A 26,266-nucleotide genomic window follows, 5' to 3' on the forward strand; every position below is an offset into this window, starting at 1 on the left:
ACTATAGGTAGAGATTAGAAAACGGATGTAGGACATGCGTTTCAAGAGGAAAATAGAAATGGGCTGTGTGTTTGATTCAGTAAAAAAAGTGCCTGCGGATGTTGTAAGACACAATATAACTAACTCTGGCGGGCCAGAGGCCAGTAGATACCTACTGGATCTTTGTGCCCCGTTGTCGTCATGGGCTGGGCCTGTTAAAAACAAAACAAAGGGCAGTCTACAGCCCAGTTGAAACTTGCTCGACTTGAAAAAACAATATACGTGCTCAATAAACGAGAGAATTCTGCAAGTACAGACTGATAAATGGGATGCAGCAGGGATATTGTTTTTTCATCGTGATAATAAGAGCATGCACTTGTTCAAAAAATTTGGAGAACTGGGAATTCAAACGGCAGGTGCTTATGCTACCCATCAAATAAAAATCAGGAGCCTGAAAATTCGTTTCGAAACAAATGATTCAGCTTTATATCCACGTCGACCATCGGCATGATGGTTGGAAGCAAATGTCAAGTTCATACCAAAAGATCGTTAACAACAATACCAACTTGCGGACGACAAGGTAGTACAAGTACCAATACCAAACTAACTTATAATATTTTTAGTCCTGGCCCTAGTGTTCGTCTGGTAGAAAATCTTGCAGAGGACCAGCTCCCGCTCCTTCTCTTGCTCCAGGTCCCCGAGGTGGTACTGGTGCATCACCCAGTTGGTCCTCTGCTGGTCGAAGTTCTTGTTGGTGTGCAGCACCAGAACCTTTTTGCTGCCCGTCTGCCATCCGTTGACCATCACCGGCAAGGTATTGCTGGTGTTGTGCCACATCGCGTGCATGCCGCAGTACGACTGTATCTTGCGACGCGTCCACGTGCCCCTTTTGAACGCCCTGGAATTGCGCTGGAAGAAATGCTTGCTTAGGCCTCAAGGTGCTCGATCAGCTCTTGATCCGTGGGATCGAACTTGACGCCAACCTGCAGCACCGGCCAATCCTTCTTCGACTTGCATGGGTTAATTCCAGTTATATGGTACTCAATGTATGATCAATCGACTATTTTAAGTGAATGATGAAAGATTTCGACAGATAAGTGGTACTCCAAATCTGAAGTCTAGAATACCCGAACACGCCGTCGGGATTCTTGTGTCACCTCACGCGCAGCGTGTTGTCACGTCAATTCAATGTGTGGACATGATGAATAATTTGACCGACGTATACTAGTACTGCTACTGTACTACTTACTAGTCGTATTTAGTGTCACATTTTAACCATAGGTTTAACTAAAAATGTACGCACATGAAGCCTAAGTGATATATATATACTGCACATCATCTCCATCATCACTATCAGTACATCCTGCGCAGGTGAGTTAGGATGCACTTGATCCCAGAAAGGTATCTATCCTTCAAACTAGAGGAGTGCTTCAAACTAACAACAGTACATAATATCCAACAAAAGAGGGCCGTGCTACAACAGCAGAATACATGGCTCAGTCTACATATCAGTACGAATCAAGTTGTGCATATTTGCTATTGTCATGAACCACATCGCCGCATGTCGGGTTTGCAAAAGCTATCCATCGCATGGAAGCTTGATGCCTTTCACACACTGAAGATTATCTGGCAACAAGCTGTGTCGACAAATCTCTGGCTATGGTGATTCATGAAACCCATGGTATGATGTGTAAACACAGTCCCCCCTGGCGAATGGAAGTTGCATAGCACGGTAATCATCGCCGGTGATATGATCGATGATTGGTTGGATGATCGGATCATTGAGCTCGAGGAACATGGAGTGGTTGCCGAGACTGTAAACCCGCCTCCAGTTGAATACGCCTGGCCCAAGAGAGCTGGGATCTTTCTCGAACACGAAGTAGCCATAGCCATCAATGTCACGAACGCCCCAGGCATTGTACTGCATGTGGTTTGATGAAATGGTTTGGTCAATTTGGTACGTGCAAATGAGCATCAAATGACCACCGTCAGCTGAACGAGCGATAAACCACCACCCATCGGCTGGTATGATTCCAGGTCCTGGAATCATGAAGGCCGGCGCATTTGCGTCTGCTGCAACAATTCATATTGGAGACCAAAAGGACAAAAATAAACAATCATGTTCAGAGTATGTGAGGAATTAAGATTATTATAACAGTGACACATATCATAGACAGGGAATTGCAATGCCGTGGTCATAATCATACCCCAAGTTTAAAAAAATAAGCCAATGGCTTTCATATTCTAGCAATATATCATGGTTCAAACATCATGTAACAATGAGAGGAAAATAGATATGACAAGGCCTACTCATATTCTACCATAGCATTTGCTACAGTTATCATATCAACTCTAAGCAATAACATGCATTGTTATAAAAATCCTGGAAATGAGAGTAACATATAGCAATCATGAGGTTATACTCATAATATCTATTCTAACAATCATTAGGTACCAATTGTTCTCATATCAACTCTAACAATAACATGTGTGGTCATAAAAATCTAGGAAATGAGAGGAACATATAGCAATGATGTGGTTATAGACATACTATATATTCTAAATTTTTAACAATGAACAGGCAGTCGTATTCTTAAGGTAAAGATGAGATGGGATAGAACAATTACACAACGATAGATTCCACCAGTATAGGCAGCCAATCTGTGCGTCGACCGCATAAACGATGCCATCGTGCACTATAGCATCAGACAGAAGTGTTGGGTAAAGAGGATCGACGATGAGCCATAACCATGTATGGCGACCGGATTCCAGATAGACTAATCCCATGTTGAACACGGCAATGAGCTTGTAATCCATGTAGTCTTCTGATGGTGTGGGCACTTCACAGATTACAACCTTCAGCAAACAGAGGTCGAGCCAAAAGCTCGACGCGTCTCGTGCGTAGTAGGCAGGAGTGTCCGGCGGGCCGCGAGGCTCGATGGCGGCGGTACCCAAAGATGTAAGGGTGATCTCTCTCTGGGTGTATATATCCACGAGATGCCACGGACTACCGGATTGGTGGATGAGGATGATCCAGTTGGCCTTCATGCCCGCCCAGTAGTGGCCGCGCATGAAGGATAGGTGGACGGGTAGTGGTAGCATGTCGAGGGGCACCACGGCAACCTCCGTAGGATCGTCAAGTCGGTGTCTGGGCCACCTGCGAGGATCGGGCATCAGCAAATAGGGTGTCTTGAAAAGAGCCGGCCGGTTGCAGACGAGTAGACGGTACAAAGACACCGAGCATGCGGCCAGATGGACGGTGCTGAGTAGGTCCATAAGATTAGAGATCTGCTCCAAGAGAACATCGGGGAGGGAATTCCAATCGCGGCTCTGCGTGTCAGTCGGTTCTGCCATTGGGGTTTTCGGTGCCTGCGAGCCAGCGGGGAAGTGGATTCGGGCGGGCGAGCGAAGAAGCTTCTCCTCGCGTGGCCGAGCAGTGAGCGGGGGGATATGGTACGCGCGAGCTACGATGGAAGATAGCGCGGGCGGGCGAGCAGTGAGCGGGGGGAAATGGTGTGCGGCCGACGATGGGGAAGAGAGGAGGAAGAAGAAGAGAGGAGGAAGAAGAGTGGAAGACGGGGAAGAAAGTGCATTAAATCTCAATTCTACTACTACTACTACCAGGATATACCGTCCTTCGGAGTGTAAATAGTTACACCGATGACATGTGGGTCTACCACAAGAGGGCCCATATGTCAGTTAATGGAGGACAGAAGCGTGCTCTACTGGCAAACATGATGGCAGTACTGGGTAAGGCTAATTTAGTAACACCAACACGCTGGTTCAGCTTATTAATTAAGTGTCCCATCTGCTGCAGCGTGTATTGTCACTTCACTGCGAAGACTAGTTGAATAATTCTCTCTGACCGAGATGGGGAATAATGGATCGCGAAGACTTCCTTTCTACATTATCCCAATGCCTCTACGCTCACTTCACTCATTTTGCTCCGTACGTAGTCACTTGTTGAAAATCTAGAAAGACAAATACTCCGTATTTGGGAACAGAGGGAGGATTTTACTCCGTATTTGGGAACAGAGGGAGTATCACCATATGGAGGGAACAGAGGAAGCTTGAAATATGAACATGTCAATGGAAGGGAGTAAGCCCCATGCATGCATGCATGCATGCATGCAACATGCAACACTCACACGTACACATGGACACACGCAACACTCACGCACCCATGCGGCACACAACACACGACGCAACACACACGCTCACGCTCAAGTGCTCAACCTACTCCCTACATCCGTGAAAGACTGTACGTTTAGAGATTTACACATTGACCAGGGCATAATTAACGCCCAAAAGTAGCAGACTTATGTGTGCATGCGATCATTGAGAGAAGAAGATTAAATGAAGGTTGTTGCATGCTGTAATTAAGGATAGACATGTAGCCTATACCTAGAGCACAAGTTGGTGCATTAGTCAATCAATATCGATTTAGATTAAAGGCTAAATGCATTGGAAGTGTAGATGTACTACACTCTTTGTTTTTTAGCTGATTTCTTTGCTCTGCCAACTGACAGGTGGGACCCAGAAACCAGGTGACAATTTAACCAGTCAACAAAGTGCCACGTCGACTATGTGGCCGGTCAGTAGGGTGCAATACGGTGATCTACGATGAGCTAGTGATCGTATAATCACCGCAAAACTATATATAGTGACCGTAAAGAGCGTATTGTTACATACGTTGACCGCTAGTGTATTTTTCTCGTTTCAAATTAAGCCATATTAACCGGAAACGACGCAGTATGGAATAGTACTAGTACTGCTTTGATGTGTCCCGTTAACTCGCCGAACGAGGAGAAGCTTGCTTACTACGCCTCTCCCTCGCCCACGCGTGCGATGGTTCGCAGGACGAGGAGAGGGTTTTGACTACAGCGCCCTCTCCCTCTCCCTCTCCCTCGCCCTCGCGGTGGACGTGCAGCAGTTCAATCGGTGTCAGATTGCCAGAAGCATAATGTGTACTGTAGTATCATCATTGTTGGACCTTCCGAAGAGGCGAAGAGCCAAGTGCAAGGTTCACACGAGTACGAACTGTTGAACCTCCCGAAGAGGCAAAGAGCCAAGCGCAAGGTTTTATAGGAGTTGTTGTCCTAGTAGGAGCGTACTACAACTATAGCGAACGATGCTACTGTATGATGCCGCCACGTCACGTATATCCAAAGCTGTGCCACCTTTTTTTCTCAAAGAGCATGTTGGAGCCCGTGAAACAACCACACAAGTTGCACGTACACATAACACATTTACTAGTAATAAATTCTAAAGGACAAATGCCAGTATGCCACACAAGTTCATCTCCAATTCATGTGATAAATTTGTGCATGACTAGTTTACATATATTCACAGCGCTACCGTTCACAATTTACCATACTCCACTGACACGTTATAGATGAGCTACATGTCCTCCTCCAGGTTCCAGTCCCAGGTGTTCTTCATGGATGGCACAATCCATAGCCGTGGGCAACGGGAATCATTGTCACAGCTTTCTAGTCCGGTTCCACACGATGGAGACTCATCCAAGCTGAAGCGGCATAAATCAGGGATAGCGTGTCCCAGCATGTCGTTCATCCGGCGGTGCGCACTGAAGACACAACCATGCTTCATGAACGGCAGGCCTTTCGTGTCATGCACGGAAGGTGGCATCCGCTTCACAATGGGGTAGCTGTCCCCAATGAAAAGCGAGTACTCTCCAAGAGTGTTCCTCGGCACCCACATAGCATCACGGGGGTCGAACTCGGCGCCGTTCATCTGGTACACGCGGCATCTCAGATCTGGACACATGGTGACGTACATAGTCAAGGTCCATGCATAATAATGTTGTGCTCAAATATGGCGGTCAGTAATACTGTGCAGCAAATAGTACTACTCCGGTATAGAGGAAGTAAAATAACCGGCTTATTATATATAGCCACTGTTGGCTACATGGATGAGATAGTAAGACATGGAAAAACAAAAATGGTGGCAGCTAGTGGGTTCAAGTCTTCAAGGGCCTAGCTAGCTATACGCGTCCTCCAAGGTAAAAAGTACTCCTACTAGTACGTAAGTAGAGTACTAGCACAACAATGAAAGAGAAGGCGAGAGGGTTAAAAAATGGAATACCTCGGTAGATGGTGACGGTCCGATCGTGGTAGATTGTGTGACCATGTAGCACATCCGTGGTACCATGGGTAACGACTGCTAAGATAGTTGATCCCAATATGCCAAAGTCAGCTACAAGGTTCCAGGTTAGACCGAATCGCGGATGCAAATGCACATCCAGGATCGGCGATCTTATTTTGATCGCGGGATGACTGGTCCCTGCAAAATAATGGAGTACCATTAGGGATGCAAATGATGGTTTGTGCATTCCCTTTGTAATCTCCCGTACCGTAGGATGGCAACCAGATGAAACAAGTCCCCTGGCTTGTCACCGCGAAGATGCGGCCTAGATGGCGCACGGCGTCTTCGAACGTGTAGGGGTACAAATCTGTCGCCGCCAACATGCGCCAGCCTCTGCCGTTACTGCCTCTTGCATTGATGGCAATCCTTATGTCGAACACCGCGATGAGATAGTAATCGTCTTAGCCGCGTCGCTTTGTCGGCGGGTCCGCAATTGCTATCTTCTTCAATCTCATGTAGGCACCATCATACGTATTGAAGCCCAGCTAGTCCGGAAGGCCGATCCCAATGGTGGAGAAGGGGTCTACCGGAACGGCCGCACTGCTATGGATGTTGTGCAAAATGATGGTGGTATCCGGCCGGAGGTATGCAAGCCAATCTTCGTTGGCACAGACCTAGACCTATATATAAGACGGTGGGCAGCGGAGAAATTACGGGATGGAAATGGAATAACTAAGTACTACATGATCAAACTCCATTACTGACCTGCTCATCGGACAAAATCCGACTACCTCTCAACGTCGACAACTCTAGCAGAGTCAACGTGCAACCATGGCCAGGGAGCGGTGGATTGTTCGAAGGATTGTCCCATAGAAGAACCTTCTCCTCGAGGACGCATGGAAGACCAACAAGCATGGCCTTTTCCCAAGCCATTTTAAGCACCGTCTTGAAATAGTTGGTGCAGGAAGCACCGAGTCTTGCGGTGGTGAGGACGTCGGAGCGGCGTGCGATTTCTCCCAGAGGATCATCGTCCAAGGTCTCCCAGCCCCGACGAGGAGGAGAACCTCCTAGCGAATCCATGGGAGCAGCGACGAACTGCCTTCTCTTCGGGGGGAGGGGAACCGGCGAGGAGGAGATAAGAGCGTAGTAACCGCAGGGCCTCGTCCCTTCCAACTACAGAGCGTAGTAAGCGAATGGGTGAGACTATTATTTACTACTAGTACTAGCATTATGGGACGTTATGGGATTGCTTATACTCTAAATAATAGCACTAGTAAGAAATTTTTGGCACTAGCTAGTAGTTTTTGGCGTGGATTAAGAAATTTTGGGTATGTTTTTGCTATTTTTTGTACATGCCAACTAGTGTAAAAAATGTCTTACATTACGTGACGGAGGAGTACGTACTCGTACTGTAGCAGTACTAGTACTACTTTCTCAACTAGTAGTGTGAGGGTACTACTAGTGCTATGTACTGTACATCTAGTATAGTGCACGAGTTTTGAACTCTTGAATCTCAGGGCCAAGGAGCTACAGTTGGAAGTGGAGGGTACTACTGTTCTCTAGAACCATCGTTGTACTATCAATGTAGGGAAAGTACACCTGCGTAGTGGCCTAGTGGGTACTCTCGGTGCTCTATTCAGCCGCTCCTCTCACGTAGCTGGCCTACTCAGCCGCTCCTCTCATGCACACACTAGCAGCCTGTTTATCAGCGTCGATTACTGCGGGGGCAGAACATTTGAGTTATTTGATACAGTGAGACTAGGCTTTTCGCTTCCATTTGTGGAGGTGTAATGGATCTCGTCGAACTTTGTTAGTAGTTCCTTCTTTATGAATGAGATGAAGCAAAGCTTTTGCCTCCGTTTCAAAAAAACACGTCAAGAGGAATTTCTTTTATAGTAGAGCCGATAATGGAGTGAAGTCCATGCGTGCAACGCCAGAAGCTACAGAGTAGTAGTAGAGCACTTCACGTACAGAGCCTTATTGCACAGTTCCCAATGCCCTGCCAGGCTTTTCCGGCTCCTCAGGCTTAATTGGGAGGCACTAGTTTAAATATGCTACTAGCTGATGAGGAAGCTGCAAGCGAGGTGCGGCTAGGGCGAGCACGCGAGCCACGAGATGCTGGGAAGGAAAACACGTTCATGTGTCTAGGCTATCCAGTGCACCCAGATTGTGGTGCCGCACGTCCGTTTTACTTCAAAACTCAAACTACCCGTGTAAAATATTGGCTCGCAGCGAAGTTACTATTTTAAAAAAAGACGGTCGTGCGTTCGGCCGGGATCGAACCCACAAAACGAGGTATACACTCCCGCGACCAGTAGTAGTACTCGTTGGAGTAAAACGCAACCTAGAATCGCCTTTTGTCGCTAGTAGTACATTGTTCCTTAGGCTGGCCATAGTGGGGGTAACATAAGTGGTAATATGCACTTGGGACTAGCAAACATGCTTATGTGGAACATAATTAAAGAAGAGAGAGAGTGTTAGAGTAACATAGGTAGATACCGTATCATGTTAAATGTTATGCTACTTTGTGTCATGCATGGCAATAAATATGATCATCTATGATACTAGTTTATGATACTATGCACTATGGAGGTAGTATCATACACTAGTATCATACGCATGTTACTAACATATGATAGTCCCCACTATGAGTAGCCTTACAAGAAACCCCTAATAATGCAAGAAACCACTAATAATGCCAAGAAACTACTACCACTTGCATACGTGGCAGACTTAAGATAAGACTACCTTATCAACCATTGTACATGCTCTTACCAACCAGCCCTACCAAGAAACGACTACTCTACAAAGTGCCGTTATAGGCACGTTTCAACCCATGGCCCTGTTTGGATACATTTGGTGTCAATCTAACCCTGCCATCTAAACACCATTTTGGTTAGTGTTAGTTCAGGGTTAGAATCTAACCTCTGACTTAGAGTATCCAAACAGGGCCCATGTCGCCCATTAAGTCAACGCGTTCTATTCGACCGGGCATTATGATTTGTGGGACCTACATGTCAGTCTGCACAAAAATCCCCGAGTGACCTCCTACCTCCGGCCCGTCCACCTAGTCATCCTCGGCCACGGGACGCAGCTACCGCCACCGACAGAAGGCGAGGTCAAAACCGCCGGCGGTGCAGAGCCCATCTTGCAGCAGCCCGGATGCCAGCTCCGTCCGGCGCTCACGGCCGCTAGCTAGCCAAGATAGCTCCGTCCAGCTGCTTGTCTGCAAGGTTTGCTAGCTAGATTGGCACGGCGGCGCGGCGGCTTGCTAGCGCGCGCCGCGCTAAGGCCAGCCACCTAGCTCGAGCGAAGGCCAGCATGGCGGCTTGCTCGCTCGTGAGTCATGCTCGGGCCAGCCTGCCAACCCATGCGGAGGCCAGCGCGGCGTCCGGCCTGTCCGGCGGAGCAGCGGCCAACTCGCTCATCACCGGCGCCACCGACGAACACGCATCAGTACTGTTTGAAGTAATGTTCAGGAAAAATAATGATTTGAGGGGGAATAACAGGATAGAAGGTCAGACGTGGGTCCCTCGTGTCAACGGTCAAACAAAATGTGTTGGTTTAAGCTGCCTCGTCAGCAGGGACGTGTGGGCCAACCCTGTCATAAATGGGTTTAAACTAACCTAATCGGTAGGTAGTAGTTTTTGGCGTGGATTAAGAAATTTTGGATATGTTTTTGCTATTTTTTGTACAATAGATTCTTCCTAGGGCTGGTTGAAAGTGGTAGGTTTTTGTTAAATACTCTACATATTGTAAGTAGGAGTGAAAGTTAAGCTTTGGAACCCAATAAGCAAGGCTGGTTACATAGTGCATATGTGTACATGATTGAAAGTAAATATCAACCATGAGTGACTAATATCTTGATGGAAACCTCGAAACTATGGAATACTAGGGAAAAAATTGCATGGTTGGAAATACTAGCAATGTTCATGTGCGTTGCAACGAATCATAATTAGAATAATACTTATTCACAAACTTGATACAAAACACTCTAATTTTGATATGCATATATCACTAGAGATATATTATGTTTCAATTAGAATATATTCCTTGGGCTGTTTTGGTGAGGTCAGGGAGGGATGTGGTTGGTTTTAAGATACTAATTATGGGTTTTTCTGCAAATTGGTAGACAAGTGGGTTGTTTGTGAGAAAAGGCAACAACTTACCTCACAGTCGTTAGATGTAGATCTAATGGTCACAAACGACGGATGGCAGACACACCATCATCACCAACTTAGTCTTCTGTAGTGTAAGTGCATCTAGTGCCACCCCTAGTTGGTTTTGGAGTATTGACGACAAACCTGGTTGAGGGACTAATGTGTTTGTGAGAATTGCAGGATAATACAGGTAGTAGTCCCTCATTGATTCAGTTTACCTACCGGAGATGACCCCTAAAAATGTGTGAAGACATTGAAGACAATGGTGGTATGTGAAGATATTCACATTGAAGACTATGACATGGGAAGACATCGCATGAAGACTTTGGAGCGCGAAGACATAGTTGTTTCGTAGTTTCATTTTCTTCTTTGTTGAGTAATAGGAACCACCGTACTGCTAAGTGGGGTCCCAGTGAACAAAGTCAGAGTGACTGAAGTGATGCTCAACCAAATCCTATGTCTTGGAGCGAAGACAATGAGAGCAAATCTTATCCAGAGTTGGATGAGTCAGCTTTACTTGTAGCCCAAGTCAAGCTGCCGCGTGTGTTTGAAATCTGACCGTTGGAACACGTGTCAGTTCCTTAGTGACCCAGGGTCATTTCGGACAAATCAGGTCGGGTTGCCTAGTGGCTATAAATAGCCCACCCCCTACATCATAAATTGGTGGCCGCTCAGAGTTAGTGCACGGCTTTTGTCGTTTGAGAGCAACCCACCTCTGAAGCTTTTGAGAGAGAGAAACCCTTGCGAGGAAAAATCCCAAACACCGAGAGCCAAAGAGTGTTAGGCATCACGGAAGTCTTTTTGTCCGCGTGACCTGAAGACTTGTTACACTTGAGGACTGTGAATCCTCCAGCCGATTAGGCGTCGCGTTCTGAGCATCCAAGAGTCATTGTGGATCGCCGGTGAACGAAGTCTGTGAAGGTTTGGAAGTCTACCTTGAAGACTTACCAGAGTGATTGGGCAAGAACTGGGTGTCCTTAGCTCAAGGGGAATAAGGTGAAGACACGGTCTTCTGAGTTAAATCTCAGCCTCCCTAACCAGACGTATAGTTGTCACAGCATCTGGAACTGGTCCAACAAATCCTTGTCCTCACCAAGCGACTGGTTCTATCCTCTCCCTCTCTTTACTTACAGTTTGTCCTCGTGAAGTCATTGCCTGTCTGTGCTACCTGTTTGACTTCACTGTGTGACTTCTATTGTTGTTTGGCTTCATACTATCTTCCATCCTGATCATTACTACCTAGCTGCTTTTAGTCTTCGTGCTTTCACTTCATTGAATACTTGACTATGGCTTGCCTTGTGTAGTCTACCTTCCGCTGCATGTCAATAGGTTCATTTCTATTGTTTGTCTTCGAAACTCCCATGTTTTGAAGACTTTCATAAAAATCGCCTATTCACCCCCCTCTAGTCGATTACTAGCACTTTCAATTGGTATCAAAGCAAGGTACTCCCTTGTTCTGTGTGATTCGGTTTAACCACCTGGAGTTTTAGCTATGTCAACTGCAGGGATAATCAAAGTCTCCGCTGCGTGCCCCGTCTTCGATGGAACTCAATATCTCTACTAGAAGAATAAGATGCGCATGCATCTTGAAGCCATTGATGTCGACCTCTGGTATGTCGTCAAGAATGGTGTTCCCAAGACTGGTGAAGGTGTCACCCCTGCTGATGTCAAGAAGTTCATTCAACTGGATTCTACTGCCAAGAACATCATCTGTGGTCATCTGACCAAAGGACAGTATGGCCGTGTGAGTGCTCTGGAAACGTCGAAGCTAGTCTAGGACTGGCTCTCCAAGGTCAACGAAGGCGTCTCAACCCAGAGAGATCAAAGGATCAGTGTTCTTTGCAACCTCTTCAACCGCTTCAAGAGAAACGACAATAAGAATGTCCAACTCACATTTGATCGCCTCACTGACATCACAAATGAGCTTCGTGCTCTCGGCGCCACTGAGATCACCAAGCATGAAATCGTCAAGACACTGTTGAGATCTCTTGACAGCTCATTTTTGACACCCTTGCCCTGATGATACAAGAATGCCCTGACTTCAACACACTCGATCCGTCTGACATACTTGAAAGGCTCAACACACATGAGTTCCAGCTATCTGAGAAAAGAGATATCTATGGTCCCAACTATGGCCGAACTCGCGCTTTGAAGGCAAAAGTTGTTTCCTCATCTGAAGAAGAATCTGGCTACAGTTCTGGTGATCCTGAAGACATTGGAAAGGATCTTGCTATGCTTGTGAAGAAGTTCTAGAAGTTCACTAAGAAGAAGGGCTTCAGAAAGTCATCACGATCCAGCTCAAGAAATGATGAAGCTTCCACTCATGATTACAAGAAGAGAACATGTCACAAGTGCAAGAAACCTGGACACTACATCTCTAAATGTCCACAGTGGGACAATGAGAACAAGAAGAAGAAGAAGAAGAAGAAGAAGAGCAAGGAATATGATTCTGATGACAAGAAGAAGAAGAAATCCTTAAAGTCTTCTTCCAAGTCTTCGTCCAAGTCTTCATCACACAAGAAGAGCTCATCTGGCAAGGCTCGTGCTTTTGTTGGCAAGGAGATGGATTCAGAGGAGGAGTCTGCTTCTGAGGAGGCGGAGGTGGAGTCTGAGGAGGAGTCCGACCCTAGCGTTGCAAGTCTGGCTCTAGCTACAGCCTACATTGCCAAGTCCATCTTCAACACTGAAGACAATGGCCCCGTCACCAACGCTGATGCTAATGACAAGGACGACTCTGCTCCCACCTACTCCTTCGTGGCACGCGGTGCCAAGGTAAAATCACGCGATGCTTACTTTCAAACATCAAGTGAAGATGACTCTGATTGTGAATCCAAACCCAGCTACAAAACACTTGCTAAAATTGCAACTGAACAACAGAAAGCTATGGAACATAGTCAAAAACTGTTAGACAAAAGCGATGACCTGTTGGACACGGAAATGACCCGATCTTAGTCCTTAATTGAAGACATAAAAAAATTTCATGTTAAGTACCAGGAACTTGAAAGTCATCATGAAACGCTCTCAACCACTCATGAAAAGCTTTCCTATGATTATCTTCAAAGGAAGCAAGAGCTTGAGAAATTGAGAGCGGCTCATGAAGATCTTCAAAAAGAGAATGAGTCACTTCACGCTCACCAGATCAGTCCCGCTCAGGAAGGATTTCAACCACCATGTCTAAAATGCCTTGAGCGTGATAACGCTACTTCTGTTGCTGAATGTTCTACTGCTGCTACTGTTGCAATATCTTCAATTGTTGATGTGGTAACTAACCCCTCTACTAAGGATGCCACCACTATTGCTGATGAAAATGCAAGGTTGAAGACATTGCTTGAAACAGGAATGTATAAAAGTCTCAAAGGGCATCAGACACTGTGCGATGTCCTCAAAAAGCAGATCCTGAACCGAAACCCTAGGAAAGAGGGTGTTGGGTTCGAAAGGAAAATGAACGTTGATGGTTCTTACTGGAAGCCTGAGCAGTACCCCAAAACCACATGGGTTGCTGCAAAGGAACCTTCAGTGGATCCATCCACCTTATCTGGCTTCACTTGTGGTAACCCTATTATCATTGATGAATCCTTTGATGCAAACTATATACTATTTAAGAATCAGAATGGTGAAGTGTTTGCCAGGTATATCGGTACTAACTGCAGGAATGGGCCACCTATGAAGAAGATCTAGGTCCCCAAAAGTTGTCTTGAGAATCTTTCTGTGAATGTCATCATGACACCGCCTGGGAAGAAGACCAATCCCAGACCAAAAGCTTCATATGGTCCAAAGGCTTCATACAGATACAGGACTCAACTGAGTCACCCTAATGCCAATGTTTTGCAGGGAAATCATACTCAAACTTATGAATATGAGCGTGTTTCTTCAAACCGCTATGTTCATAAAACTAAGAACTTTTCTGCTTATTCATATGAGTATCATTCATCTCCTGCAAGGCTATTTGCTAGGGCTCCAAAGCCGAAGTTCTCAGATGCTGCACTTAGACTCATTGCTTCTAAGCCACCCCTGAAGATGTGGGTGGTTAAGAAGAATTAACTTTCTTTTGCAGGGAAAGGTCTATAGCCGGAAATCAAAGGCGTCTAATGCTAATGCTGGGGACCTAAAACATCTTGTAGGGTGCAAGATCAAATGCCCAAATGGTCTTACTATGTATTTTGTTCCTGAATCGCTTGCCAATCATCCTATCAGTCCTAATCTTGATCTGAGCTTTGATAATCCTCTTGCCCGTCAAATGTTTATGCTTCACAATACTCTTGGTGAAGCCTATCCCCCTAACTGTACTGTAGGGTATGACACCTCATGCTTCAGAATGGATTATGGACAGCGGATGCACTAATCATATGACTGGTGATCGAAGTCTTCTCATGGACTCAACCTTACGTCCATTTGACAAGATTCACATCACATTTGCTGACACTAGTAAAAGCAAGGTATTGGGTCTAGGTAGAGTTGCAATCTCAAAGGATCATCACATGGATAAAGTGATGCTTGTTGAATCCCTTGGTTTCAACTTATTGTCTGTCTCAATGCTTTGTGACTTGAACATGATTGTGATATTTGGAAAATATCATTGCCTTGTACTAATGGAATCTGACAAGTCTCTAGTCTTTGAAGGGTATCGAAAAGATGACCTGTACATGGTAGATTTCTCAGCAGGACCACAGCTTGCCGCATGTCTTCTAGCAAAAGCTTCAGAGTGCTGGCTCTAGCATCGGAGGCTAGGGCATGCTTGCATGAGGAACTTACACACTCTCGCAAAGAAGAAGCATGTCATAGGCATCGAGGGCGTCAAGTTCAAGAAGGATCACTTGTGCGGTGCCTGCGAAGCTGGAAAGATGACAAGGGCCAAGCATCCCTCGAAGACAATCATGAGGACATCTCAACCCTTCGAGCTGCTACACATGGACTTATTTGGTTCTACTCACTACTCTACTCTCACTACTACTGCTTGTCTCTATGGCTTCGTCATTGTTGATGATTATCCAAGATATACTTGGGCGCACATAATCCTCTACAAGACTGAAGTGCAGGATATATTCAGACGCTTCGCCAACCGTGCCATGAACAACTATGGCGTCAAGATCAAGCACATCAGAAGTGACAACGGCACAGAGTTCAAGAACACCGGCCTTGACCTTTACCTGGATACGTTGGGCATCACTCATGAGTTCTCAGCTTCGTAAACACCTCAGCAGAATGGCATCATGGAGCGCCAGAACAGAACAGTCATTGAGATGGCACGGACGATGCTCGATGAATACAAGACTCCAAGAAAGTTCTGGCCTGAAGCTATTGATACTGCATGCCATGTCATCAACCGTGTTTATCTTCACAAGCTTCTGAAGAAGACATCCTATGAACTCCTCACTGGTAAGAAGCCAAATGTCAGCTACTTCAGAGTATTTGGTGCTAGGTGCTGGATCAAGGATCCACATCACACTTCAAAATTTGCACCGAAAGCACATGAAGGTTTTATGCTTGGTTACGAAAAGGATTCGCACTCCTACAGAGTCTTCAACCTCTTTCACTATAAAGTGGTTGAAACTGTGGATGTGCGATTCGATGAGACTAACGGCTCGCAAAGAGAGCACCTGCCAAATGTGTTAGATGAAGTTCCACCTAGTGAATCCATCAAGCTAATGGGAACTGGAGAAATCATACCGTCTGAAGCATAGCCCGAAGAGGAACTTATCATTTCTGCACCTAATCAACCTGAAGACAATGCTCAGCCCGAAGACAACCCTCCTAACGATGACAATGATCAGCAAGAGCGAAATCTTCGTCCGGTTCATCCTCTTGTTGCAAATGAAGTACAGATTGAGAAGATAATTGACAGCATCAATGCGCCTGGTCCACTCACTCGTTCAAGAGCAACACAACTAGCAAATTTCTGTGGACACTTTGCATTTGTCTCAATATCAGAACCCAAGAAAGTTGCTGAAGCCTTCATGGAACCTGAATGGATTCAAGCCGTGCAAAAAGAGCTTCAACAGTTCAAACTGAACAATGTCTGGGAACTTGTCAAGCGTCCTGACCCACGCAAGCACAACATAATAGGCACAAAATGGATTTATCGCAACAAGCAAGATGAGCTTGGTCAAGTTGTCAGAAACAAGGCTCGTATCGTTGCTCAAGGATACACTCAAGTTGAAGGGATTGACTTCGATGAAACATTTGCTCATGTGGCTAGGCTTGAAGCTATTCGCATACTGCTAGCCTATGCAAATCATCACAACATCCTTCTGTATCAAATGGATGTGAAGAGTGCATTTCTCAACGACAAGATTGAAGAAGAAGTGTATGTTGCACAACCTCCTGGCTTTGAAGATCCAAAACATCCTGATATGGTGTACAAGCTTAACAAGGCACTGTATGGCCTCAAACAAGCCCCTCGCGCTTGGTATGACACACTCAAAGACTTCCTAAAGAGCAAAGGTTTCAAACCTGGTTCCCTGGATCTCACACTCTTCACGAAGACATATGATAGTGAATTGTTTGTGTGCCAAATATATGTGGATGACATTATCTTCGGCTGCACCAACCAGAAATACAGTGATGAGTTTGGACACATGATGCAAGAGCAATATCAGATGTCCATGATGGGTGAGCTGAAGTTCTTCCTTGGTCTTAAAATTCGTCAGCAAAGCAATGGCATCTTCATATCTCAAGAGAAATACCTCAAAGACTGCCTGAAGAAGTTTGGAATGGAAGACTGCAAAGGTTACACGACGCCAATGCCAACCAAGAGTCATCTGGGTCCCGACGCCAATGGTAAAGAGTTCGATCAAAAGGTATACCGCTCCATGATTGGTTCCTTACTTTATTTATGTGCATCTAGGCCAGATATCATGCTTAGTGTTTGCATGTGTGCTCGATTCCAAGCGGCACCAAAGGAATCGCATCACTTAGCTGTGAAGCGAATTCTTCGATATTTGGCTTACACCCCAACACTAGGATTATGGTATCCAAAGGGCTCAGAGTTTGATCTAGTTGGATTCTCGGATGCTGATTATGCTGGTGACAAGGTGGATCGCAAGTCTACATCAGGCACATGTCACTTTCTGGGACGATCACTTGTTTGTTGGTCTTCAAAGAAGCAGAACTGTGTATCACTCTCCACTGCTGAATCTAAATACATTGCTGCTGGATCTTGCTGCGCTCAGCTTCTATGGATGAAGCAAACTCTCAAGGACTATGGCATCCATCTGAAACAAGTACCACTCTACTGCGACAACGAAAGCGCCATCAAGATTGCCAACAATCCAGTTCAGCACTCGAAGACAAAGCACATTGAAATTCATCATCACTTTCTCAGAGATCATGTCATGAAAGAAGATATTGATATCATACACGTCAACACTGAAGAGCAATTGGCAGATATCTTAACAAAGCCCTTGGATGAGAAAAGGTTTTGCAAGTTGCGGTGTGAGCTAAATATCTTGGAATCCTCGAATGTCATGTGATCAGGCACACATCCTAACACTTATGCATGTTGATGACTTAGATGTGCAACACACAAAGTAATGTATATCTTCAATCAATGAAGACTTACACTCTGAGTGTGAATACATTAATGCGGAATTTGACTTCAGAGCGCCACGATAATTGTGCGCCGTGTCTGGGTCTAATACTTCCTATACGGTGGGTAACGCCACCATCAAAACTTTTGTTTGGAATGTTTTTCTCTTGGCGTTATATTTGCTATTGATTCATCCACAACATTGGTTTGTCTTCATGTTTATCTTCACAATTTTTATTTGGTCTTGTTCTGATATATACATATGTTAGTGTTTTCTCCTCTACAGCATTCACTTATAGCTATGTCTTCTCATTTGATTCTTTTGAACTAAGTGAATGTGATCGGACCCTAACCTCTCTATGCTTCCTACCTCAAACTCTATTTATCCAAATCATATGCATTCTGTTGAAACTGTCGAATGTCTTCTCTGCGTCCTTGTCAGCAGAAGATACAGAGACAAACATTAAATCTGTTTTAAATGATCAATCCTTATTGCCTGAAACCCGGAGAAGCCGGAACGACCACCCGACAGTCCAGGCGTGTGTGGGAACATGGAACAACTTCCAATGTGTTGCATGTTCGCCACGTGTCCCTCAGATGTGAACCGCCAGGGGCACCTGCATAATTGCGCTGTGTCGTCCCTCTCCCTACAAATGCACATCACATCGCGGTCAAAACACTTCTTCCACCTCTCCACCTCGACAAACCCTAGCGCAACCGCTAGCTCTCGACGACGCCGGCGACGAAGCGCTTAGCTGCCGCGACCTCACCGACGCCGTCTTCACGCCGGCCGCGGATATCGTCTTCTCCGCCGCTGTCGTAGGTGTCCTCCGTCGCCAAGTTAGGGCACAGATTGAACTGCTCGGCCTCATCTTCTACTCCGTCTAGCAGTTCATCGTGTGGTAAATTAAAACTCTCTTTTTACTGTCTTTTTGATCCTATAGATTCATCCTTCCTACCAAAATTGGTTTCTGTCTCCACAAATTTGGATCTATCCTATCTTGCATCTTATATGATGCCTAGTATATTCACTTATGTTGCACACATAGTTAGATTCCTCACTTGTACCTATTCTTGGATTCGTACAAATCCGGAACCAACTCTCAACATATAAGTGAATGTCTTTGCGCTATGAGGTCAATGTCTTCTAAACTGATTTATCTTCAAAATCTTCTGAGAATGCATATGACCTCTTCCCCTTCCCTCGCATCTCGAATGTTGTCACAAGTACATGTCTGTGGGAGAATCCCTTGGTTCTCATAGTCTGCATTCATTTGCAGAATTCTTACAGCATCATGTCAACTCTACCGAAGCCAGTTCCTGTCTGACCAGCAGACGGAAGACTTTGACAGCTTTGAAGCCATTCAGTCTGAACTACATGGCCACAGAAAAATCAGCAAGGAAGGGAGGCAGACAGCGCTGCGGGGGCACATCAATGGATCTGCCCGAAGATCATTATGAGCTATACAAAACTGATCCTGAGGAGAGCTATGGCCAACGCAAAACTCGAATCCAATGGATTCGAAGATATTGGGCAGAACAATGGTTCAAGTACAGGTTCGTGACCCAGGAATATGTTGAGAAGAATGCCATCAAGTGACCCTGGGGAGACATCTTGTACAAAAATCTTCCACCCAGGTCCAGAGCTGAAGCCATTGATCAAGGCTTCTACCCTTGCATGGTCCGTGGACCACAGCCTACAAATGCCAACCCATCTTCGTTGCTCTGGTGTCGTGACGACAATCTGTTCAAGCGCAACTTTTAGTTTGCCAAGAACTCGGCCAAACAGAAAAGAAGTCGCGGGGATTAGACTTCAACCCAGGTCCCTCTGCTCCTCGTGCCGACGGCACACGCGAAGCTGAACCCAATCTTGTTGGGCCCTTCTACAACCTAGAGGGTCTCATCACTCACATCATGGTTCAAGGGGCAGCCATGGATCACTCTGCAGATGACGCTGATTCTGACGAAGCGCCTGCACCACCAAAGCCTAAGAAGCTGAAGAAACCCAAGGCTTCGAAGCCCTCAGCTGCACCAAGAGCTTCGCAAGCGAAGCCTCTGGCCACTACTCCTCCTGCAGCAAGCGTGCACTCTGAAGACCTCTCTCGCATCTCCAAGTCTAAGAAGAAGAAGCCCGTACAACCTACTGGTCAAGCACTGACCCCTGATGCCGTTCTGAGGAATGAGAACGAAGCCATTGATCTGTCTAGTGACGACGATCTTGGCGATGATGCTCTTGAGCTGCTAATAAAGAGCAAGCAAGAGGCGGAAATCTTCAATGATCTTCCCCTCTTCGATGTGGACATTCTGAACACATTTATTGACGAGTGGTTTGACAGCCCAAACCTCAGTTTTGATGAACTCCAACTCCCCATTGGCCTCAGCGTCTCCTTCCATGGAGCCATTGCTCCTGAGCTGGCTCTAGCTCAGAAAATTATTGAACTGAAGCACAAGATTGACTATGAAAAGGCTCAGTTCAAGAAGCATATGGCCAAGCTCAGTGTGACAGACGTCCAAAACTTCAAGACCATGATGCATGAGCTCAAGGAGGCATTTCACAAGAAGCGTGACGAAGCTAAAGGTTCTCGAGAGCGCATGAAGCTCCTGGCTGCCAAGTGTGTTCAAGCCTACAATGAAGCTAAGAAGCGTAAGGCACTTGGGCGTCCTGGCATTGTCTTCCCCGCCAGTATGACAGGCGTGAAGCCTAAGGTCCCCACAGTGGCTTCGGAGCTCAAGAAAACGAGGGAGCTGAAGCCGAAGCCAGAAAGCACAAGACCAAGAACACCACTGACGAGGCTCCACCTGCCAAGAAGCGAAAAACCAAGAAGAAGGATCGGGCTGCTCCCACAGAGCCCCTTGTCGTCGAGCCAATTTCTGTTGCTCGTCCTGCCTCTGCACACCAAGAGTGTCGTATGATAGTTCATGAGCCTGCTTCCACAGAGGCTCCTGAAGCTGAAGACATTCCAGCTGTTGACCCCACCGCAGCTGAAGACATTGGTCAACATGACAATGTAGAAGATGATGAAGTCCTTCCTCAGATCGAGCAAAATGTGGTATCATTGCCTGTTCTCACGAACAACGAACTCATCAGCATTGGTCGTCCCTTGACGCCAATCGCTCAGGATGTCATGGGCTGATCACCCTCAAGACTCCCCCGTCAAGCAGAAACACCAACTACTCCCCCAACTCAAGTCACCGCTCCGGTGCTTGAAGATGATGACTTTGAGGCCCAACCAACTCCATCTCCACATGCATCGCCAGCGTTCCGCATGCTTCGTAAAGGACCAAGGCCACAAGTCACTCTATCGAGTGTTCCAGAAGGAGAAGAGCACCAATCAGTATCTCGCAAACTATTTCCTGAAGCCTCTCCAACTGTGAACAACTCCGAGTCTGAAGCCAACGCGGCTGAAGATATTCCGGCTGCATCAGTCGATGACCAAGAAGAACCAAGAGATGAAGAAGAACGTGTTGCTACACCCCCAACCAACCCTGAAGTTGTAATCGAGGAGAACGTGTCCGACCCTCCAGCTACTCAAGTGGAGGATAATAACATTGAGGCGACCACCAACACCAACACTGAAGCCAATGACGTTGTCATGGCTGAAGCTAATATGGCGCCTGAAGTTAATGTGGTGCACGAAGTGATTGCACCTGAAGCCAATGCTGCACCTGACGCAAATCTGCAGCATGAAGTCAATACCACTGCCACTGCTCTTGTACCGCCTCCACGACCACACATCATCGAGCAAGCATATGATCATGGTCAGCTGGTCACTATTAGATGGCCCATTCTGGTTCCTCCACCTGCTGCTGATCCGCAATTTGACTATCATATCGAGCACATGCCTCAGGTCTAGAAGCCTAAACCAAGGTTGCCAAGGTTTCCAGGTACAGCAACTTCACCAGGGTCATTCAATGCAAATGGCTTCATTGCGCACAACACTTTCTTTGATAGTGCCAAGAACCCCTATTCCAAGCCAAGGATTTCATCAGATCGGTTCTGGAGCTATCAGCAGCGCAACTACTATTCCTGTGTTCTCTATGACCAAGGGTGTATCTTTCCACATATGCATCTAGACACTGAAGCCATTGCTGGACTGCCCTGCCTTGAAGAAGCCCTTGACTACTTTCGTGATGCTGGTCTGCTGAACTTTGTGACTGATAAGGAGCATTGGAATGAAGAGCTTCTGCTACAATTTTATGCTACCCTCCACATTCGCGGATACAATAGGGATCCGAAGACTTGGGTCCTTGAGTGGATGACAGGCAATGTCCATCATGAAGCCAAAGCTCTTGATATCATTGAACTAACTGGCCTGCCCACTCTAGGTGAACTTTTCGAACCTGGTTGTTAGCTTCACCGCAATGCATTCGACATCATCTTTTAGAAGCCAGAGCCCAATATGAGCCAAATGCTAAGCATGATGAAGCCTCTGCCACGCGACGCTGAATACCCAAGAAAGTTATTTGTTGAAGACCTAGAGTATCTGCCCCGCACTATTTATCATATCATCAGGCGAACTCTCTGGCCTGTCAAAGGACATTCTTCTGCAGCAAAGCTTGAAGGAGCGATGAAGACATTGGTCTTTTATATCTTCAATGGCATCAGCTTCAATGCTCAAGACTTCTTTATCAGGCAATTGGCTGCATCAGGATCTGATCTCTTTGGTCTGAAGTTCTACGCTCCATGGGTTATGCGCCTTATCAAGCTTCACTCTGCCATCAACTATCAAACTTCTGCACGCAACCATCTGATATTTTTGCCAGAGGTTGATATGTCAGTTGAAGCCATATACCCGGAGCCTGCCAAGGAGCCTGTTTGTCTTCACAATGCTGATCACCAAAGTTTCACATAGCCCATTGAAGGAGTTCAGGCCGTCACTCGTGTTTATCCTTTGGCTGGCAATACACGCTTCCCTCACCATGCCCATACTGAAGCCACTGAAAGCACTATTGCTCAAAGGCCTCAGAAGCGATCTCGTGTTCTCAATGACCGAGAGCTTCTCATTGCCCTGCATCAGAAACAGGATAAGCATCACTACTGGCTAAAATGGCAGATGCAAAGCCTCTTGGTGGACGTCAATCGTATTCGCAATCTTGCCACCAAGAATGCATTTGTCACACATGAAACCTATCGGAGGTCTTGGAAGAGTTTAACGTTGCTCAGTGCTGAAGCTGATCTTCAAGACGATGGCTTCACTGAAAGATCCAAGTTTGATTCCACTCCTCCCAGGAATTCTGTCTTGCGTCGGACTCCCTCTCTTGAAGACTCTGACTATTCCTCCTCAGTTGCAACGGTGAATTCCAGAGTCATAGATGATCAAGATGATGCTACCTCACCACCTCCAACTTCAGCGCGTGTCGACACTGCACCAAGTTCTTCTGCACCGCCAAAACGGGACGCCGACCCTGCAGCTTCACCTACCCCTTCTGGGAACGAGTAGAGGCTCTATGTCTTCAAACCTTTTTGGTCATTACTGACAAAAGGGGGAGAAGCATATGAGTTGATAGTCTTCAAGCGGGTCCACATGGGCGGTTGCTTTATATTTTGCCTAGTGTTTACAACTCTCGCTTTTGATACATTTGGTTCTTTGAGTTGTAATACTTGAACTTGATGGTCGTCTGCTACTTTTTCTGCTATTCTGTGATGCGATGATAAATTCCGCATGTGTGATGATAAATCCCGCATGGAGTCATATTGCAGACGTCCATTTTTCATTATGCATGTCATTATCTTTGTTATATCATATTGCATGATGAATTGTCTTCATAAGGTGAAAAGGGTCTCCACAAGTACAACCTGCCATGCGCATTTGCATTCCAAAAGCAAATTACTTATATGCACATCTTCAGGGGGAGCCTATTGCTACTTATGAAGAAAATACTTTTAACCTCTACAATTTCACATACTTTTATCCCCGTTGAAAACTTCAACCAGTTTGTCATCAATCACCAAAAAGGGGGAGATTGTAAGTGCATCTAGTGCCACCCCTAGTTGGTTTTGGAGTATTGACGACAAACCTGGTTGAGGGACTAATGTGTTTGTGAGAATTGCAGGATAATACAGGTAGTAGTCCCTCATTGATTCGGTTTACCTACCGGAGATGACCCCTAAAAATGTGTGAAGACATTGAAGACAATGGTGGTATGTGAAGATATTCACATTGAACACTATGACATGGGAAGACATCGCATGAAGACTTTGGTGCGCGAAGACATAGTTGTTTCGTAGTTTCATTTTCTTCTTTGTTGAGTCATAGGAACCACCGTACTGCTAAGTGGGGTCCCAGTGAACAAAGTCAGAGTGACTGAAGTGATGCTCAACCAAATCCTATGTCTTGGAGCGAAGACAATGAGAGCAAATCTTATCCAGAGTTGGATGAGTCAGCTTTACTTGTAGCCCAAGTCAAGCTGCCGCGTGTGTTTGAAATCTGACCGTTGGAACACGTGTCAGTTCCTTAGTGACCCAGGGTCATTTCGGACAAATCAGGTCGGGTTTCCTAGTGGCTATAAATAGCCCACCCCCTACACCATAAATTGGTGGCTGCTCAGAGTTAGTGCACGGCTTTTGTCGTTTGAGAGCAACCCACCTCCGAAGCTTTTCAGAGAGAGAGAAATCCTTGCGAGGACAAAGCCCAAACACCCAGAGCCAAAGAGTGTTAGGCATCACTGAAGTCTTTCTGTCCGCGTGACCTGAAGACTTGTTACACTTGAGGACTGTGAATCCTCCAGCCGGTTAGGCGTCGCGTTCTGAGCATCCAAGAGTCATTGTGGATCGCCGGTGAACGAAGTTTGTGAAGGTTTGGAAGTCTACCTTGAAGACTTACTAGAGTGATTGGGCAAGGACTGGGTGTCCTTAGCTCAAGGGGAATAAGGTGAAGACACGGTCTTGTGAGTTAAATCTCAGCCTCCCTAACCAGACGTACAGTTTTCACAGCAACTGGAACTGGTCCAACAAATCCTTGTCCTCACCAAGCGACTGGTTCTATCCTCTCCCTCTCTTTACTTACAGTTTGTCCTCGTGAAGTCATTGCCTGTCTGTGCTACCTGTTTGACTTCACTGTGTGACTTCTATTGTTGTTTGGCTTCATACTATCTTCCATCCTAATCATTACTACCTAGCTGCTTTTAGTCTTCGTGCTTTCACTTCATTGAATACTTGACTATGGCTTGCCTTGTGTAGTCTACCTTCTGCTGCATGTCAATAGGTTCATTTCTATTGTTTTTCTTCGAAACTCCCATGTTTTGAAGACTTTCATAAAAATCGCCTATTCACCCCCCCTCTAGTCGATTACTAGCACTTTCATGTAGGAGTACTAGCAAGATCCGTGCATTGCACGGAACATCAAGATGCATTTTTTTATAAAAACACTCGTTGTGATTGACCCATGTGGGAGTAATCCCATGTGTAAAAACTAATGATATCCCGAGAAATAGGAGATAACGTGAAGAGGAGTGGGGCGTGGTGGTGATTGGTGGTCAGACTGAGCGGAGGCATGGGGATTGATGACGCCGGCAGCGGCCACCAGGCCAGTTTGTTCCAGAGGCTTCGTTTCTTAATTGCTCAACAATGAGGTTGTTGGAGATAAGGATGAACGAGGGAAGGCCTTGTCTGCAAATGTGGAGAGGGGTGTGGGTATCTTTTAGTTTAATTTCCATCAGTCTTATAGATCGGACGGTCTATATTGCAAGATGGCACGCGTACCATCATCACCAACTCGGTTTTTTATAAGAGAAGAAATATAAGTATGGAGATACAAACGTATTATCGATACTTGTTTCCGTAAACTAACATCTAGATTCTATTGAACGCCTCAGCATGTGAGGCCTTAGCACAATGACTTCTCGACTGTGTAAAACAAAGGTTTTCCCGTCACCGATAAGGAGGGGGTGACGGCGGCACGCTTTTTGGCTTGCTCTAGTCCTAGTAGTCATACTAGGTGGTCTAAGCACGTGTAGATTTATTCTTTTTCACGTATCGTGTTTGCCGTACTGCCACGACTGTTGATGAATAGACGGTAAGTTATTCACGGGGAAACCCTTGTTGAGCGTGTTTGCGAGAGAGAGAGACAGTGTGCGTGCGTGATATGTCTTGAGACTGAGGCAATGATAATAGATTCTTTGTGTCTATGTGTGTGGAGGATAGAGAGAGACATGTACATGGGGCTTTGTGTTGTGTAACGTGGAGACACATATACATAATTAGAGAGTGAGTGTGCGAGATACACACGCGGGCATGGGGAGAGATGAGGATCCAGATTAATGGGTGTTTGTGCGTGTCTGTATGTGTTTGTGCGCGCGTTTGTGTGTGAGAGGGAGTGTGTGTATGTGGAGTAGAGAGACCACTAATGATGTAAACCTAGTATAAGGGAAGGGGGAATGGTGTGACATGTGTAGTAGCGGGATAGCATGGGTGCGGGCGGGGGGAGCAGACTATTTGGAAGAGACATCGATTGTGTGTGGGAGAGGGGTGTGAGAGCGCGCGCGAGAGAGAGCTAGC

Source organism: Triticum aestivum, chromosome 4D (genome assembly GCF_018294505.1).
Source record: "Triticum aestivum cultivar Chinese Spring chromosome 4D, IWGSC CS RefSeq v2.1, whole genome shotgun sequence".
Classification (NCBI taxonomy): domain Eukaryota; kingdom Viridiplantae; phylum Streptophyta; class Magnoliopsida; order Poales; family Poaceae; genus Triticum; species Triticum aestivum.